This window comes from Lissotriton vulgaris, chromosome 8 (genome assembly GCF_964263255.1).
Source record: "Lissotriton vulgaris chromosome 8, aLisVul1.2, whole genome shotgun sequence".
Lineage (NCBI taxonomy): Eukaryota > Metazoa > Chordata > Amphibia > Caudata > Salamandridae > Lissotriton > Lissotriton vulgaris.
Genome location: NC_141696.1, coordinates 1,184,667,159 through 1,184,685,446, shown reverse-complemented (window position 1 = coordinate 1,184,685,446; position 18,288 = coordinate 1,184,667,159).

Sequence of the window (18,288 nt, the reverse complement as noted above, 5' to 3'; positions counted from 1 at the left end):
GGAGCTTCAGAGTGGAGCTTCAGAGTGGAGCTTCAGAGTGGAGCTTCAGAGTGGAGCTTCAGAGTGGAGCTTCAGAGTGGAGCGTGGAGCTTCAGAGTGGAGCGTGGAGCTTCAGAGTGGAGCTTCAGAGTGGAGCTTCAGAGTGGAGCTTCAGAGTGGAGCTTCAGAGTGCAGAGTGGAGCTTCAGAGTGGAGCTTCAGAGTGGAGCTTCAGAGTGGAGCTTCAGAGTGCAGAGTGGAGCTGCAGAGTGGAGCTTCAGAATGCAGAGTGGAGCTTCAGAGTGGAGCTTCAGAGTGGAGCTTCAGAGTGCAGAGTGGAGCTTCAGAGTGGAGCTTCAGAGTGGAGCTTCAGAGTGGAGCTTCAGAGTGGAGCTTCAGAGTGGAGCTTCAGAGTGCAGCTTCAGAGTGCAGCTTCAGAGTGCAGCTTCAGAGTGCAGCTTCAGAGTGGAGCTTCAGAGTGGAGCTTCAGAGTGCAGCTTCAGAGTGCAGAGTGGAGCTTCAGAGTGCAGAGTGGAGCTTCAGAGTGCAGATTCAGAGTGCAGAGTGCAGAGTGAAGCTTCAGAGTGGAGCTTCAGAGTGCAGAGTGGAGCTTCAGAGTGGAGCTTCAGAGTGCAGAGTGGAGCTTCAGAGTGGAGCTTCAGAGTGGAGCTTCAGAGTGCAGAGTGGAGCTTCCGAGTGCAGAGTGGAGCTATAGAGTGCAGATTCAGAGTGGAGCTTCAGAGTGCAGAGTGGAGCTTCAGAGTGCAGATTCAGAGTGGAGCTTCAGAGTGCAGAGTGGAGCTTCAGAGTGCAGATTCAGAGTGGAGCTTCAGAGTGCAGAGTAGAGCTTCAGAGTGCAGATTCAGAGTGGAGCTTCAGAGTGCAGAGTGGAGCTTCAGAGTGCAGAGTGGAGCTTCAGATTCAGAGTGGAGCTTCAGAGTGCAGAGTGGAGCTTCAGAGTGCAGAGTGGAGCTTCAGAGTGCAGAGTGGAGCTTCAGAGTGCAGAGTGGAGCTGCAGATTCAGAGTGGAGCTTCAGAGTGCAGATTCAGAGTGCAGAGTGCAGCTTCAGAGTGCAGATTCAGAGTGGAGCTTCAGAGTGCAGAGTGGAGCTTCAGAGTGCAGAGTGGAGCTTCAGAGTGCAGATTCAGAGTGGAGAGTGGAGCTTCAGAGTGGAGCTTCAGAGTGGAGCTTCAGAGTGGAGAGTGGAGATTCAGAGTGGAGAGTGGAGCTTCAGAGTGGAGATTCAGAGTGGAGCTTCAGAGTGGAGAGTGGAGCTTCAGAGTGGAGATTCAGAGTGGAGCTTCAGAGTGCAGAGTGGAGCTGCAGAGTGGAGCTTCAGAGTGGAGCTTCAGAGTGGAGCTTCAGAGTGGAGCTTCAGAGTGGAGCTTCAGAGTGGAGCGTGGAGCTTCAGAGTGGAGCTTCAGAGTGGAGCTTCAGAGTGGAGCTTCAGAGAGGAGCTTCAGAGTGGAGCTTCAGAGAGGAGCTTCAGAGTGGAGCTTCAGAGTGCAGAGTGGAGCTTCAGAGTGGAGCTTCAGAGTGGAGCTTCAGAATGCAGATTCATAGTGGAGCTTCAGAGTGGAGCTTCAGAGTGGAGCTTCAGAGTGGAGCGTGGAGCTTCAGAGTGGAGCTTCAGAGTGGAGCTTCAGAGTGGAGCTTCAGAGTGGAGCTTGAGAGTGCAGAGTGGAGCTTGAGAGTGCAGAGTGGAGCTTGAGAGTGCAGAGTGGAGCTTGAGAGTGGAGCTTGAGAGTGCAGCTTCAGAGTGCAGCTTCAGAGTGCAGCTTCAGAGTGGAGCTTCAGAGTGGAGCTTCAGAGTGGAGCTTCAGAGTGCAGAGTGGAGCTTCAGAGTGGAGCTTCAGAGGGCAGAGTGGAGCTTCAGAGTGCAGAGTGGAGCTTCAGAGTGGAGCTTCAGAGTGGAGCTTCAGAATGCAGATTCAGAATGCAGATTCAGAATGCAGATTCAGAGTGGAGCTTCAGAGTGGAGCTTCAGAGTGGAGCTTCAGAGTGGAGCTTCAGAGTGGAGCTTCAGAGTGCAGATTCAGAGTGCAGAGTGCAGCTTCAGAGTGCAGATTCAGAGTGGAGCTTCAGAGTGCAGAGTGGAGCTTCAGAGTGCAGATTCAGAGTGGAGAGTGGAGCTTCAGAGTGGAGCTTCAGAGTGGAGCTTCAGAGTGGAGCTTCAGAGTGGAGCTTCAGAGTGGAGAGTGGAGATTCAGAGTGGAGAGTGGAGCTTCAGAGTGGAGATTCAGAGTGGAGCTTCAGAGTGGAGAGTGGAGCTTCAGAGTGGAGATTCAGAGTGGAGCTTCAGAGTGCAGAGTGGAGCTGCAGAGTGGAGCTTCAGAGTGGAGCTTCAGAGTGGAGCTGCAGAGTGCAGAGTGGAGCTTCAGAGTGGAGCTTCAGAGTGGAGCTTCAGAGTGCAGAGTGGAGCTTCAGAGTGGAGCTTCAGAGTGGAGCTTCAGAGTGGAGCGTGGAGCTTCAGAGTGGAGCTTCAGAGTGCAGAGTGGAGCTTCAGAGTGGAGCGTGGAGCTTCAGAGTGGAGCGTGGAGCTTCAGAGTGGAGCTTCAGAGTGGAGCTTCAGAGTGGAGCTTCAGAGTGGAGCTTCAGAGTGGAGCTTCAGAGTGCAGAGTGGAGCTTCAGAGTGGAGCTTCAGAGTGGAGCTTCAGAGTGGAGCTTCAGAGTGGAGCTTCAGAGTGCAGAGTGGAGCTTCAGAGTGGAGCTTCAGAGTGGAGCTGCAGAGTGGAGCTTCAGAGTGGAGCTTCAGAGTGCAGAGTGGAGCTTCAGAGTGGAGCTTCAGAGTGGAGCTTCAGAGTGGAGCTTCAGAGTGCAGAGTGGAGCTTCAGAGTGGAGCTTCAGAGTGGAGCTTCAGAGTGCAGAGTGGAGCTTCAGAGTGGAGCTTCAGAGTGCAGAGTGGAGCTTCAGAGTGGAGCTTCAGAGTGGAGCTTCAGAGTGGAGCTTCAGAGTGGAGCTTCAGAGTGGAGCTTCAGAGTGCAGCTTCAGAGTGCAGCTTCAGAGTGCAGCTTCAGAGTGGAGCTTCAGAGTGGAGCTTCAGAGTGCAGATTCAGAGTGGAGCTTCAGAGTGCAGATTCAGAGTGGAGCTTCAGAGTGCAGAGTGGAGCTTCAGAGTGCAGATTCAGAGTGCAGAGAGGAGCTTCAGAGTGGAGCTTCAGAGTGGAGCTTCAGAGTGGAGCTTCAGAGTGGAGATTCAGAGTGGAGATTCAGAGTGGAGAGTGGAGATTCAGAGTGGAGAGTGGAGATTCAGAGTGGAGATTCAGAGTGGAGAGTGGAGCTTCAGAGTGGAGATTGAGTGGAGAGTGGAGCTTCAGAGTGGAGCTTCAGAGTGGAGCTTCAGAGTGGAGCTTCAGAGTGGAGCTTCAGAGTGGAGAGTGGAGCTTCAGAGTGGAGATTCAGAGTGGAGAGTGGAGCTTCAGAGTGGAGATTCAGAGTGGAGAGTGGAGCTTCAGAGTGGAGATTCAGAGTGGAGAGTGGAGCTTCAGAGTGGAGAGTGGAGCTTCAGAGTGGAGAGTGGAGCTTCAGAGTGGAGAGTGGAGCTTCAGAGTGCAGAGTGGAGATTCAGAGTGCAGAGTGGAGCTTCAGAGTGCAGAGTGGAGCTTCAGAGTGCAGAGTGGAGCTCCAGAGTGGAGCTTCAGAGTGGAGCTTCAGAGTGGAGCTTCAGAGTGGAGCTTCAGAGTGCAGCTTCAGAGTGCAGCTTCAGAGTGCAGCTTCAGAGTGCAGAGTGCAGCTTCAGAGTGCAGAGTGGAGCTTCAGAGTGTCAAGAGCAATGCCAATAGCTCTAACTTTAACAAAGGCAAAACCATTGCATTGTAAATGCTTGTTATTTCATATGTACTGTCTACCAGAGAAAAAAATATAATTTTTTGATCCATCAGTCAGGGCAAATATCGTTTTAGACTGATTGAAATTGCAGATACTTAAAAAAAAATCCTTGATATAAGTACGAAATTGTCTGGCTTTAGTTTCTTTTCCCTGAACTGGCCTATTGCGTATGTAGGCCGTGAGGGGAGTGGGGATAATGTTTGGCTTGCGGGTCCAAAGAGTGAGTCTGTGTGTGCACTTGTTCTTTTATCATTTTATCCCGTGCCTGATTCCAGCGTTAGATTGGGAACAAAAGTAGACCCGGGCACACCACATTTGTGGATTGCTCTTTTCCGCAAATCAATCACTGCTTTTATTTACTGCTACAGTGTTTTACATTTTATGAAAAGAAGGAAGGGGGGTGTGCTCTAAAAGAGGCATGTTTTGTTAACTTAACTTCACTGAGATAATAAACAAGCATTGGAATAGCCAATAGGTCTTGCTTTTTGGACCCTATAAGTATTTAGTTATGCAGCAGAATATCCTTGGTGCAACAACACCAACGGTTGCATGGCTAAACACTTATAAGGTCCCAAATGCATGACCTATTGGCTATGCCAATGCTTGTTTTTAATGGAGTAGGATTGCAGGGGCATATTACCAACAAGTAGCGATATTTATCGCTAGCTAGGCTTAGCAACGACTTTTTTATCGCTAAGCATCGCCGGAAATTATCGCTGAGATAACGCGCTATTAGCAACGTTTATCTCCAAAGCGATAATTTTTCTGGCGATAGCGTGAATATCGCTGAGAATACAGCGATATTCACATATTACCGACGAAATGCTCTTAGCCATGTTATCCATCTCCCATTGGATAACATGGCTAAGAACTGGTCTGAGCAGGCATTAGTTTTTGGCGACAGAGGGAATATTTCCATCGCTACGCCCGCCTTGCTAATAGGCGATAGCGACGTTAGCGACTGCTTTCAGTCGCTAACAGGTTGGGTACCCCTACTTTGCATGTCATTAGCGATAAATGCTGCTGACATGCAAAGCGGGCCCCAAACCGCTCACTATCGCCTAAAAGCTGTCGCTAACACCAGTTAGCGACAGCTTGCTAATATAGCGATAGAATTATCGCCGCTTAGCGGCCGAATGCGGCCGCTAAACTGGCGATAATTGCCTATCGCCCCCCTTGGTAATATGCCCCGCAATGCTTCCGCTTGCTAAAAAAACCTTCTATTTACTTCCCTACTCTACCCACTGTACAAGAGCGATTCTTCCACAAGTAAGTTTGCATGTAGTAGTAGTAAATAGCTTTCAATGCAAATAATAGCTTTCAAACGTCTGCAAACAGAAAAGGTGATTTTTATTATTTTAATGACACTGTGTTTCATTTCAAAATTCACCTAATGCATTTCGGGTAGCCCTTCTTCAGGGGGCCATCATTTTACCCAAAATCCGACTGAAACAGGGTAGGAAAGGTCACCTTCCCCACTCTGGATGCTCGCCTCCTCGCATCCCAGATGTGCACCATTGCCCCTTAGTTTCGATATGATGAATTTGTATAAAATGACATTGCCTGAAGAATATATACTACATACCCTAGTATACTAGGTAGTATATAAGCCTTCTCGCTTCAGTGAGGCTCCCCCTCGGACCTCCACCCGGGCACCAACGCTGGTACCTGGTAAATCAATCATTAATGGGGAAGTAAGCCCAGATGGTTAGGCATTCCCCATAAAGTGGGGTTTATGCCTGTACCAAAAAGGGCCAGAAAGAATCAACAAGGGAAACAAGAACTGACTAGCATATCCACCACTCAAATTACTTTCAAATGTCACTATACTAATTCACCACTAATCCTTTATGGGTTCCAGAGTAGTGTGTTACTCTCCAAAAAAGCGCCTCAACACACCATCAGGGGTAATAAGCGCTATATAAATGCAAACCTTTTCCCTCCTCTACCCCTCCGCTATCCTTTTGAATCCAAATAACTGACTAACCTATCCACCACTCAAATTACTTTCAAATTTCACTATACTAATTCACCACTAATCCTTTACGGGTTCCAGAGTAGCGTGTTACTCGCCAAAAAAGCACCTCAACGCACCATCAGGGGTAATAAGCGCTATATAAATGCAAACCTTTTCCCTCGTCTTTCTCTCCACTATTCTTCTGAATCCAAATAACTGACTAACCTATCCACCACTCAAATTCCTTTCATATTTCACTATACTAATTCAACACTAATCCTTTATGGGTTCTGGAGTAGCATGCTACTCGCAAAAGAAGTGCTTCAATACCCCATCAGGTGCAACAAGCGCTATATAAATGCAAACCTTTTTCACTCTTTTTATCCGTCCACTATCCTTCTCAATCCAAATAACTGACTAATATCCACCACTCAAATTACTTTCATATTTCACTATACTAATTACTTTCATATTTCACTATACTAATTCACCACTAATCCTTTATGGGTTCCGGAGTAGCGTGCTACTCAACAAAAAAGTGCTTCAATACCCCATCAGGGGTAACAGGCGCTATATAAATGCAAACCTTTTTCCCCTCTTCCATCCCTCCGCTACCCTTCTCAATCGAAATAACTGACTAACATATCCACCACTCAAATTACTTTCATATTTCACTATACTAATTCACCAGTCATCCATTATGGGTTCCAGAGCAGCGTGCTACTTGCCAAGAAAGCTCCTCAACACACCATCATGGGTAATGAGCGCTATATAAATGCAAACCTCTTTCCCTCTTCTACCCCTCCTCTATCCTTCTGAATCCAAATAACTGACTAACCTATCCACCACTCAAATTACTTGCATATTTCACTACACTAATTCAACACTAATCCTTTATTGATTCCGGAGTAGCGTGCTACTTGTTAAAAAAGCGCTTCAACACCCCATCAGGGGTAACAAGCGCTATATAGATGCAAACCTTTTTCCCCTCTCCTATCCCTCAGCTACCCTTCTCAATCAAAATAACTAACTAACATATCCACCACTCAAATTACTTTCATGTTTCAGTATACCAATTCAATACTAATCCTCTATGGGTTCTTGAGTAACATGCTACTCGCCAAAAAAGTGCTTCAACACCCCATCAGGGCAAGAAGCACTATATAAATGCAAACCTTTTTCCTTCTTTTATCCGTCCACTATCCTTCTCAATCCAAATAACCAACTAATATCCACCACTCAAATTACTTTCCTATTTCACTATACTAATTCAACACTTATCCTTAATGGGTTCCAGGGTAGCATGCTACTCGCCGAAAAAGCGCTTTGACGCCTTGTCAGGGGTAGTAAGCGCTATGTAAATGCAATTACAATGCAATAAAGACGTGTTTGTTCTAATGATGGCATTCAGAAGGCATGCATGCCAAACGAATGCGGAATACTGCCATACATTCTTCGAATATTGTTCTGACAAGACCTGGTCTCCAAAGCTGAAATTATTAGCAATAACAGAGAAGGATTTTTTCCATGTTAGTGAGCATATCTATAATATCAGCCAGAGTATCTTCCACAGCTGAAATGTGTTGTTCCTGCTCAGTAAGTCTGCCATCATGCCTCTCAAAACTGCGGGAGATGGTATCCATGCTTGTGTGAAGCGTATCTGTCTTGTGATCTATGGACTTCAAATTTGCTTGCAAGGCCTTAAGGATTGTTTTCATGTCTTCACCTTGGCTAACTGAGTTTGGCCTCTTAATAGGGCCTTGTCTACCATCAACATCCTTGCTCGCCTGTGCGGTTCAAACAGCTTTTGTTGGTTTCCGTCCGTTTAGCCCATGTTTGTTATCAGCATTATTTGCACTATAGCCAAAGACATGGAGACGGTAGCCACCTACCTAACATATGAGTAGAGCCTGATCCGTTCAACTCAGATTGCCAAGTACACCATCTAAGCCTTTAGTGAGTCAGAACAATACAGGTAGATGCCTTAAACTAGCCACCCTTTTGTATGGACAGCAGGCAGGCAGTAGGCAAGAAAGAAAGTACGGATTAGCCGAACATCGCTTATGCCAGCCGCTGACACTACAATGCAGGGGGATCCACAATGCAAAAGAGAAATGGCAGTCTCCATATTATCAAGCAGGGTCCTGCCCCCCCCCCCTCCCCTTGGCTCTCTTATATGTAAATCTCAGGGCCGTGGGGTGCAGGAGTAGCACCAGCAGACCACCGGGCTATCTTCAACTTGAGCCCGATCTAGTCCGGGGGACCCCCATGATCCACTACTCTTAAGTAAAGGTGTAACGGTGCATACTATGGTTGTGGAGGGGTTCTGACTCCAAGTCCCCCATTAAAATAGGTGCCTAGGGGGCACTGCCTCAGGACCCCCCTCCAACCGAGGCCGACTCCCCTCATGCCTCAGGAAACATGGCAGGGGCCAGGCCCCAAGTAGCGAATTGTCCATGCCTGCCAAGGCCCCCACCAGCTACACCAGTAAGCACAGTACCAAACCACGCTGTCCACTCCCTGATGTCCATTGAGGTGCAGATCCAAGCAGTTGCTGACCAAGCCCACTTGCCCTGGCGTAAGCCTGCAGAGGAGTCAGCATGGGCTCGCCAGCACCACGGTTCCCAAGATGCATCGTCTTCTGCAGCCCGGCAGACTCATTCACAGGCAGGGCATCCCTCCTGCACCTTTGACCACCCAACACAGGTCCCAGGGAGCCATGTCTCTACAGGGGCTCTCGCCTCTGCAAGTGAGACCACAAGGTTACAAGAGAACCAGACGATTGGCTGATGTGGATACAGAAATATGAAACACACAGAAAACAATCTCATTGTAGCATAATTTAAAAAAAACAATTCATGCGCAAGTCACAATTCCACCCATTCCATATTCATGAGCCTCCAAAACTCCAGAGAACATTGATGCTTCAGAACTTCATTTCTCTGTAAGAGATGCCACCACATCTCAAAGAGAGTTGAATATGATGGGGATGATGGCAAAATGCATTTCTGTGGTGCCAAACTCACATTTAAAAATCTGTCTGCTTCAAGGATGTTCAACAAGCCAACTGTCACAAGTGACTTGGACATGTCACAATTGATGTGTACAGTACAACACAAAATGAAGTGGTGGTACAAACACAATCTGCTACTGGGTGTAGCTTTTGAAGGCTCAGCCACAAGTGATGGTTTCCACAGATACAATGGGTAGTTTGCATGTCGGAAATGACTATTCATAGCAAGTAGAGAGTACAACATGAACTAAAGAACATTATTCTGTTAAAACCTAATGTCCTCTATCTGCCAATGAAAGTTTTTTAGCAGATGACAAGCATGTACTAAACACAGAAACAGGGAGACACATTCCTTTCTATCCAACAAACCACAGCAGGGTAGGTAATGGGCCCGTGCACATTGCATGAACCTTCTGTTGGATCATCTGGGTTTGGACAATGATTTTGCGGATGTGTCAAGCAGACAATGTCAGATTCTACAAACCACATATAAGTTTGTTAGCAACAGAAAAGAACATAAATTACACCTCCATTTATCCAAGCCTGCAATCACAAGAGAATGATCTTTGGATATATTGGTCACAGACTTTGATAACACTCCTCACATTCCTCCTCTTCAAGCATATTTCATACTCAAGATGTGCAGGGACACTAGTGTCAATGAGTCTCCTTCACCACCAATGTGGACAGGTCAGCCATGGTAGTTCCACCTGCTGAAAATGTTGATACATCCCTTCATAAAATGATCCCGGCAGCCAGGCTTGTTAAGCCAACAGCTGTTGTATCCTAAACCTCTGGCACAGAATCAAGCAATTTGCTCTCTAGTTCCTAAAGTTTGGAACTTTGAAAACAGTTGATGGACCTGTTTGGAAAGGTGCAACACTTACCACTTCAGGCTGCAAATGGGCATCGTTTGCAAATCGCTGTGCATTCATAAATGTCAATCCGCGTCAGGCTTTGGGTCAAGGTACTATTTGATTTGATTTGATTAAGGATTTATAGAGCACGTAGCTACCCTCGGGCGTCCCAGCGCTAACGTAACAGCTTGACAGTACTCCTGGGGATGGATTATTGGGGGAACAACCAGGTTTTCAGCAGTCTGCGGAATGAGAGTAGATTGTTTTATTAAATATCTACTGATATTACAAAAGTCAGGCTCTGCTTGCACATCACCAAAGTATATCCTGCATCTATAACAGCTTATCGGCAAAAGAAGCAACGTCTTTTAGAATGTCTGTAATTAAAACATACTTTGAAGGTCTTAACAGGGTAATTTCACTTAGACTTCTGCCAGCACCTCCGTGGGATTTGAACGTTTGTCTTAGTCACCACATGTGAACACATTTGAGCCATTGCACTAATCCACACTACATCACCTAGGAATGAATTCATTAAGGTATGTGTGAAAGGGAGAGAGCAGGACAAAGTTATATCCATTAAGATATGGAGCTGTGTTGCTCTCTGCCCTAACCCTGACACACTATAGATTGCTTTTTGCCACAAACACACCCAAATAGAGAAGGAACAACCAGACTTTGGTAACCCAATGATCCAGACACATCTAGAGAATAGTCGGTGTGATTCTTCCCTCCCCCTTACCACCCCTGGGCCTGCAGCACTGCTTCCTTGGGTGGCACCAGCAGTGCTGCATACAATGGAGGTCAGATCCCTCCCCTACCATCCACCTTGCCCAGCCGCGGCCAAGTGCATTCAAGAATACTGCCTTAGAATGTGCAAGATCCAGTGACTTGGCGGGATGTGCACAAACACTAAAGCTAACTGAGCGATAGAACTCAGCACTGAACAGTGACACAAGGACATAAGAACAACCAGTTCACTAGGATGGAACCTGTTTAGCACCCCCATAATTGACTACATTCCTGTCCGCCCTGCATCCCATACAACAGCTTTAGCAACATCATTCCATTGAAAGCTAACTGGTAGGTATACAAGAGATTATCTTGGACATACACATTGATGCACTAGCCATAGATCTTAACTTATGATGGAGATACAGATGGTTGTGGAAAGGTGACCCAGATGGACCTCATCAAAGGAGACCTTAGAGGAGATGAGGCAACTGCACACAGCGGTGAACAAGCTACAGATAGCGATATATAGACTCAAAGCCAAGGCTGAATGTCAGAGAGGCAATACAGATGCAATATTGTTCACACGATGGGCCCGTCAACAGGTTGTTCAAAGCATGACACTATTCCTTGAGCAGATCAACTAAATACTGAAACCAAGGGTACTCTGTTTCTTTTTATTGGTTGAGAGGGTATGCGGAGCCTATCTAACTACTCCATCACCTAGGGAGCCCGAGTGCCATTAGATTTAGTCTACTCAACAGCAGAGATCTAAATCTCATAATACATTGGTGTGATATATTGGAATAATTCACTTCAGATCATCTGGATATTACCCAAATATAGCATTATCTTGATACTTTTGAACTTTAAACAACACTGATCTGTTATATGATGGTGGGACCAGACAAGGCGTCGCAGGATCGTTCTACCCTGCTTCAATGAAATCCTATGTTTTAGGGTACTAGAGGATGGCACCCTGGGTCACCAGAAGAAGTTACATAAAGAAATGCTAAAGAAGGGACTGGTTCAGAGTCCTTTGACCAGCCTCACCTGGGCCTTCAGTCACGATACAGTATTATTGTCTGCAATAACACAATGGTGATTGTCCATAAGAGATTACAGTGTCACTATTCTTTATATTTTTTTGGTGCACCATCCTGAGCAAATGCATGTACAGTCTGCAACATTCCAAGAGAGATGTAGACCACCAGATTACAAGGGTGAGAAACCTCCAATCTTCCAACCTCACACCGGCCGAAACCCTCCCCCCTCCCTGAACACCTTCAGGAAGACCCTCAAGACCTGGCTCTTCGGCTAAACAGATCTACAAACCCCCCCCCCCCCCCTCACTGTCTTGAGACCCTGGCTTACGGCTGAGTAGTGCGCTTAAAATTCCCTGATTGATTACTTGATTATAGATTGTTACCCGTGGTATAAAGGAGCATGTTATAGATTCCTTTTGCATCAGATAGAAACTGAGCTGATGTTGATAACTGGAACAGGACGCCGACAAATGCTGTGACCTTATGGCCCGAGATTGGAAAATTCTGACCTAGAATGTGAAGGGCTTTATGGTTGTATTAAACATAAGAGTATGGGATAGCACCACAGGAGACATGGCATACCCATAGCCTTTCTACAGTAAACACAATTCAATTTCACCACTGTAGAGTTTTAAGAAATCCCCCCAAAATAGAGAGGGCGCTTTCATCATTTGACATACACATTCTATTCAAGGTGAATGGGTATTTGCCTATCCCGAGGAGTCCCACTTACAATCTTGCTCATTCAGTGTGATCATGAGGGTAAGTGTATTATGTTGTTGAGGTCATTGAACTGAATAAATAACTCTTCTAAATAGCAATAGCTTTAACGCAGAAAGTGTAACTTTTACTCCGGCCTTACATAGAAAGGGTACAAAATATCTTGGTAATTGGTAACATGTGCAGAAAGTTTTACTTGTGTAATGAAGGCATGAAAGATACACACTCCATAAGTCTGGGACAGCAGGAGACACTCACCACAACATTCTGTTGCTGACATTTGGTAGACCTCTAGCAAGTGCAACATGAGAGCGACCGTGAATACTCCTATTACTCATTAATATACTGTACGTATTCAAAAATTGATAATTTGTCCTCACAGGTACTCCCATTCATTATGTTAAAACTGTCCATTTTCAAAGCAGAGTACTTTTCAATCACTCACCTTTACAGATGCCATACGACTGCGGTAAGGTTCACCCACCCTTTGGTTCCCACATGGAAGTTATGTCAAGAACTATTACAAGATAGCCCACTTCTACATGATTTTGGCAAAGAAATAAAACATATTTTGAAGTTAATGTAGGAACCAGTTCCCCCAGGGCTGTAGAGTGGGAGGCCACGAAGGTGGTGCTTAGGAATTAAGCTTTTGGTATGGTGGATAGTGCCGATAGAGAATTGAAAACTGTCATGCGGTGCAAAATACTCTGACCTATATGGATAAAATGGGTTGAATTGGTTAAAACAAGAAATAGACTGGTGTCATTAAAAAAAAGCTGGAAATAGTTTAGCATGCCTTGAATAGGCAATTAGTATAAAGAGAGGAAGAGATTGCTGGGAGACTTAGCCTGGCGTCTGACAGGGAAAAAAAAGTATGAAACCTAGATTCTACTTGCTTTCATTATTTCAGTAATCTGTTAAAAATTCTGCAGAAAATGTATTTGTTTATGAAATACCTATTCTACTATGCTCCTGAGCATAAATGGGCCACAACATGTGGTAATCGAGAATTTAAGAAAGTAATAATATAGCATCTAACATAATATCTGTCCATAAATATAGTTTCTTCTTTGACACGTTAGCCCACACAATCCTTTCAACCCAATGATTCCACTTCAATGTCTTCCCATATCTTTGGCTTAATCAAAGGTGCTGTTTTCTACCCCTAACTACCTTTGCTATTTTGGCATCCCTAAACACCTTCTTTTTAAAATGTCTTTATTTTATGGGGGCTGACCCTTGCTATGAGAATGCTTTCAAACAACACATGGGAAGTAGTAGAAAAGTGATCAATCGGGGTGCTGGCAGACACTCAGGTAATTTACAAGCAAGTTGGAATGGAAGGAGGTAGTAGTGGTTGTGTAAACAGAAAATCAAGCATTACCGTGTTGGGTGGTTTGGTATTGGTGGTGCTGTAGCCTGATTATGTAAACATGGCAGCCAAAAGGGTGACATGTGAAATGTGTCACGTTCCATGCTTAGGGAAGGTTGTTTTTGCCAATTAGAAGTACAAGTCCTACTAGCTGGTCTTCTGTTTCCAACTACGACTTTTATTTCTTCCTCAGTAGCAGATTCTAGAGAAAAACGTGGGAGGAGTTTATGAGGGAACAATGATAGTCGCCATGTAGTTTTTAAGAGAAATTGCATATCAGAGTTCTGCCTTTGTCAGTGGAAAGAAAATCTAAAGCTATTAAATATGGAAGGTTCAATAAATAAATGTCCGAAAACATCAATGTATCATTTCTTTTAGATTGACCTTCCCTGATTTGGTCTGAATGAAATCAGACTAGTTTATGTCAAATTGTGAGAGTGAACATTTGTGCAAACAAAATACATTTTGTTATTGAACAAATTGGACATGTTTAGAAAAACAAATGCAAGAAAACTGTTTATTTCCATCTCATTAATTGCATAATTCACATTGTGAAGGATTGTCTTGAGTTAACATTTCCTCTTACAAAAATCTATATTCATATTAGAAAATCATATCAAAACAGAATGTAGTGTGCTTAAGTTTTCAAAAAATAGGTACGAATAAATGCAAAATATGACTTTTTATGCAGCTAGTACAGCGTTGGTTTCATAGACAAATCAAAACATAGGTTTGGGGTTTTAACATGATAAAAGATTTAGTAAAAGGAACAAAACTAGAATATTCAGTTGTATTTAACTTAAAGAAATATAGTGCAGCTCTATAAGATGTAAACGTTGTTCTCTACTTTGATATGGGCCTAAGCTTAAAGAAATTATAAATAAAAACACATGTAATGGTTACAATTTTATCTGGCCAAATAATGCAGAGTTTTTAGCTGGTGTGAATATAAGGAGACATAACATGGAGGAAATTCCAGGATTCCATTGCTAAATGGGTGAGGAGTGTGCAGTGTTTGGGCACAGCATTATGTGTTTCTTGTTGCCTCTATGATTATAAACCGTCCTCTTACTGTAGGCCTATAAAACAACCAGCACTGTAAAGTTTTTTGTGTGGGTGATGCAAATGAGCTGAAGGCTGGTCCACCGGATGAGACTGATGACTCCTCATTGCTATATGTTTTTTTCCTGTAACAGGTTTTTACTACAAGTTGAACACCAGAGACAAACAAGATGCTGCTCTTTCGTTACTTTCCCTATTACGCGGCAAAATGAGGATCGTAGGGTGACTGTACTACAGGGGCCTGTCCTGATTAATGCCCCAGACATACTTCAGAAATGAGTGAGAGCAGAAACATGTTGACTGAGTGAGAGTCCGCGTTGCACAGCCCTCTTAGAAATGTTGCCGTTAACCATGAAAAGACGAGGCAAACAATAAAGCAAATTGGATCAATGACCTTGTTCTGTACATCTTTAAAATCTACAGTCCCCTTTTCCTGGAGAAACCACTATAGCTTGTATGATTTGTTTCCTACCACTAACACACACCTCGAGTATATAGTAATACCATAGGATGTGGTTTTGCACCTTCTTTCTTCACCAAGTGGGTAAGTGAAGACGTCCTTTATTTAAATAACTATCTCCACATGGGTCTTGAGCAAACTATCCTCATTTACCATTCTCTTGAATGTATTTTCCTATCATAGGAAGAGAAGACTGTGACAACCTACACCCTTTTAGTTGGGCTCCCTTACACCATTAATGTAATATATTAATATTGTGAGGGTGTGTCAGATGATTCCCTTAAATTCCTCTGGCTCACATTTTTTAATCCTAATATTGTAGAATACAGTCAGAACCATGCAAGCATCTGACACTTCATTTCAGGAATCCTATTCAACACTTTATGATGGTAAGTGTGCGGATGCTGGTGCGGTTGCTCAGAGGCAGTTTATGGGTTCAGTTTTGGCATACGGAGAAATGGTCGAACAAGAGGCCCCTGCTCAGTATGGTTTTCTCATAGTTCATATGTAAATCGATCATACTATCATGTATTCATAAACCAAAGATTTATCATGGCTTTTGTGTACGCATTTATTGGGATCAGTTATGTGAATTTTGACCCTCATAGGTGAGGGAATTTAGATTGCACTGTGATATTTGTTTGCTCCCTGTGTTTAATGTGTGCACCTGGTAATTTAGGGTTCAGACAATCTGTACTTAGGGCTAATGGGAGTGTTGTGGAAGGTGCCCAAGATAAGAAACTGTCAGTGAGAGAGGATTTGGGAGTACAACTGGCAAAGTGAGCTAAGGAACGATGATTGAACAGATAAATGTTTGCAGTTGTATCAGTAGAGCAACTCAGAATCATATTTCAAATTAAAACAAATCTAAGATTGAGACACAAAAATAGCAAACATTAATCAAATTAATTCTACCCGCATGACATCAAACTGAATAAAATCAAGCATTTTAGCTGCCTTTGAAACACAATCAGAGAAAAACTTTCTTTGGTTGTGCATGACCTGAAAAATTATGAGCATCCCAACTACAGGCATAACAAGTTACATGTGTTCAATGTCCAACCACTTTCACTCAAGCCTGAACATCATCATGTACAGCAACTATGTTATGGAAGTGAGTTTAGATGTAACATTGCAACTGATGGGCAGACCCAAACGAGCAAATTGGAAGAGGATACAGCACCTGCTCTTACTGAAATGAAGAAGTCTTAGAACGTATGACCAAATTGCCAGCCCAAGTAAAGGAAGACGGATTTAATAGAATTCGCTCCAAGAACACACAGAGGTCCAGGAAGGGTTGACCATAAGCTAGCTTTCTTCTATGCTGACCGCAAGACACTTGGCCATGCTTGCTGTGCACACAACAGTAAAATGAAATCCACTAAACAACTCCATTTATATTGCTACCACTGGAAAAGGTCCCAGCCACACCAAAAACCAGGTAATCGGGGGTTTAAGAAACAAAGGAGTGACAAAGGAAGGGAATTATGTACAAACTAAAAAAAATCTATTCTCCCTACACTAAACTACACATGCCGATACCCTGCTCACAATTCCATATTTCCAAATCATCCTCTCTAGCTTAGAGGTAAAACTGTGGAAAGTGCTCAAAAACAAAAAACAAAAACACACCACTTGCATCGGGGTATTGATGTTTCCTGTTGGTGCGATGTGTTTTGCTGACAAGAGTTAGGAGACCTGCTAATGAAGGATAATATGCGTGGACGAGGAGGTGTGGGATGCATATTCCCTCCCTTGTGATGGCCAGAATGCTAATAGAGGCTACCAGGAAGTAGGGGAGGAAATGGGAGTGAAAGCTCAACAGTTGCCCCAAATGGCCAAAACAGGGCCCAACAGGTACAACATCCCAATAACAAGCATTTGCAATGCAATAGGTCTCGCATTTGCGAGAGTTAGAGCTATTTGCGTTGTAAATGTTTTTTACTTATGTGCTTTGGAGTGGAGTGGATGTATGTAGTGTGCAGTGGAATTATGTAGATAGAATTATGTGGGATTTAGTGTATTGGAATTATGTGGAGTGATGTGAATATCAATAACAGATCAATTGATGAAGGAGGCTGCTGAAACCCTCTATATGCATGTTCACGCTCAAGTACAGCAAAATCAAATAGCTGGATCTAAAAAGTGTGTTTCTATCAAGTACAGACATTTGTAGGGCAACAGCTGGGTGTTAGTAATTAAAGATATTAGGTAGCAGTACTGGGCAAATGAGTCACAGGACCAAATTCTCCTCTAGAATAATTTCTATCTGAAAATATTTTTTTAGAAGAACAATGGAACAAAATTTGAATCTTTTTTAGTTTCCAAAATAGGGGTTGCTTGGTTTTATGGGCACACATACTGTATTCGGGTGTACTGGAAGTATGTTTAGTGGGATTGCGTGTTATGGAGTGTAATTATGTGGAATGGTATTGTGCGCTGTGGAGTGTTATGTAGTGGATATTAATTATGTAATGTCCTGCAGAATTTTGTGGTATGATGTGTGATAATGCGGTGTGCATTGGATGTATGTGGTGTGTTATGTAATGGTGTGGTAATTTAGAATTATGTCCTTTTTGTCGAATTATGTGATGTGTAATGAAATGTGTTGAGTTGAATTGGGTGGCGTGGAGTGAAATTATACTGATGAAATTATGTGGCATGGTGTGGAGTGTTTTTATGTGGATTGTTGCTACGTGGTATACTGTGTAATTATGTGGTATTGAGTAGAGTGTTATTATGTGGAGTTGAGTTATGTTCTGCTAAGTGGTATTATGTGGAGTGTAAATATGCTGGATGGAGTTGATTTGTGTGTTGGTGATTTGTATGGTGTTGAATTAGTTGTGTGGTATTGTGTATTAAACTAAACATCCAGGTATGCCATATGATACCTAGACCAGTGGAGCAAAAAATAAATCAAACTAGCTCCCCTGTTATATTAATGAAGTGGAAAAGTACACATCTAGAAAGCTGGACATCCAAGAAGCTGTGCCTGGCTAACCAAGTGAAACAGAGCTTCCTTAGCGAATTAGACCACACACTTTAATTCAGGCATCTTCATTTTCAAAACAGACCAGGGTAGTGCTTCTGCTCACATCAATAGCACACACTGAAAACTTAGAAAAAAAATATTTAAATGGCAAAGAGAACCTTGAACCTGCTACATATAAGTACAAACAAAAGCTTCCTGCGAATCCTACGAGCTCTAACACAACGAGATGTCCGTCTGTGGAGAATAAAACCATAATCCCACACCCAATTG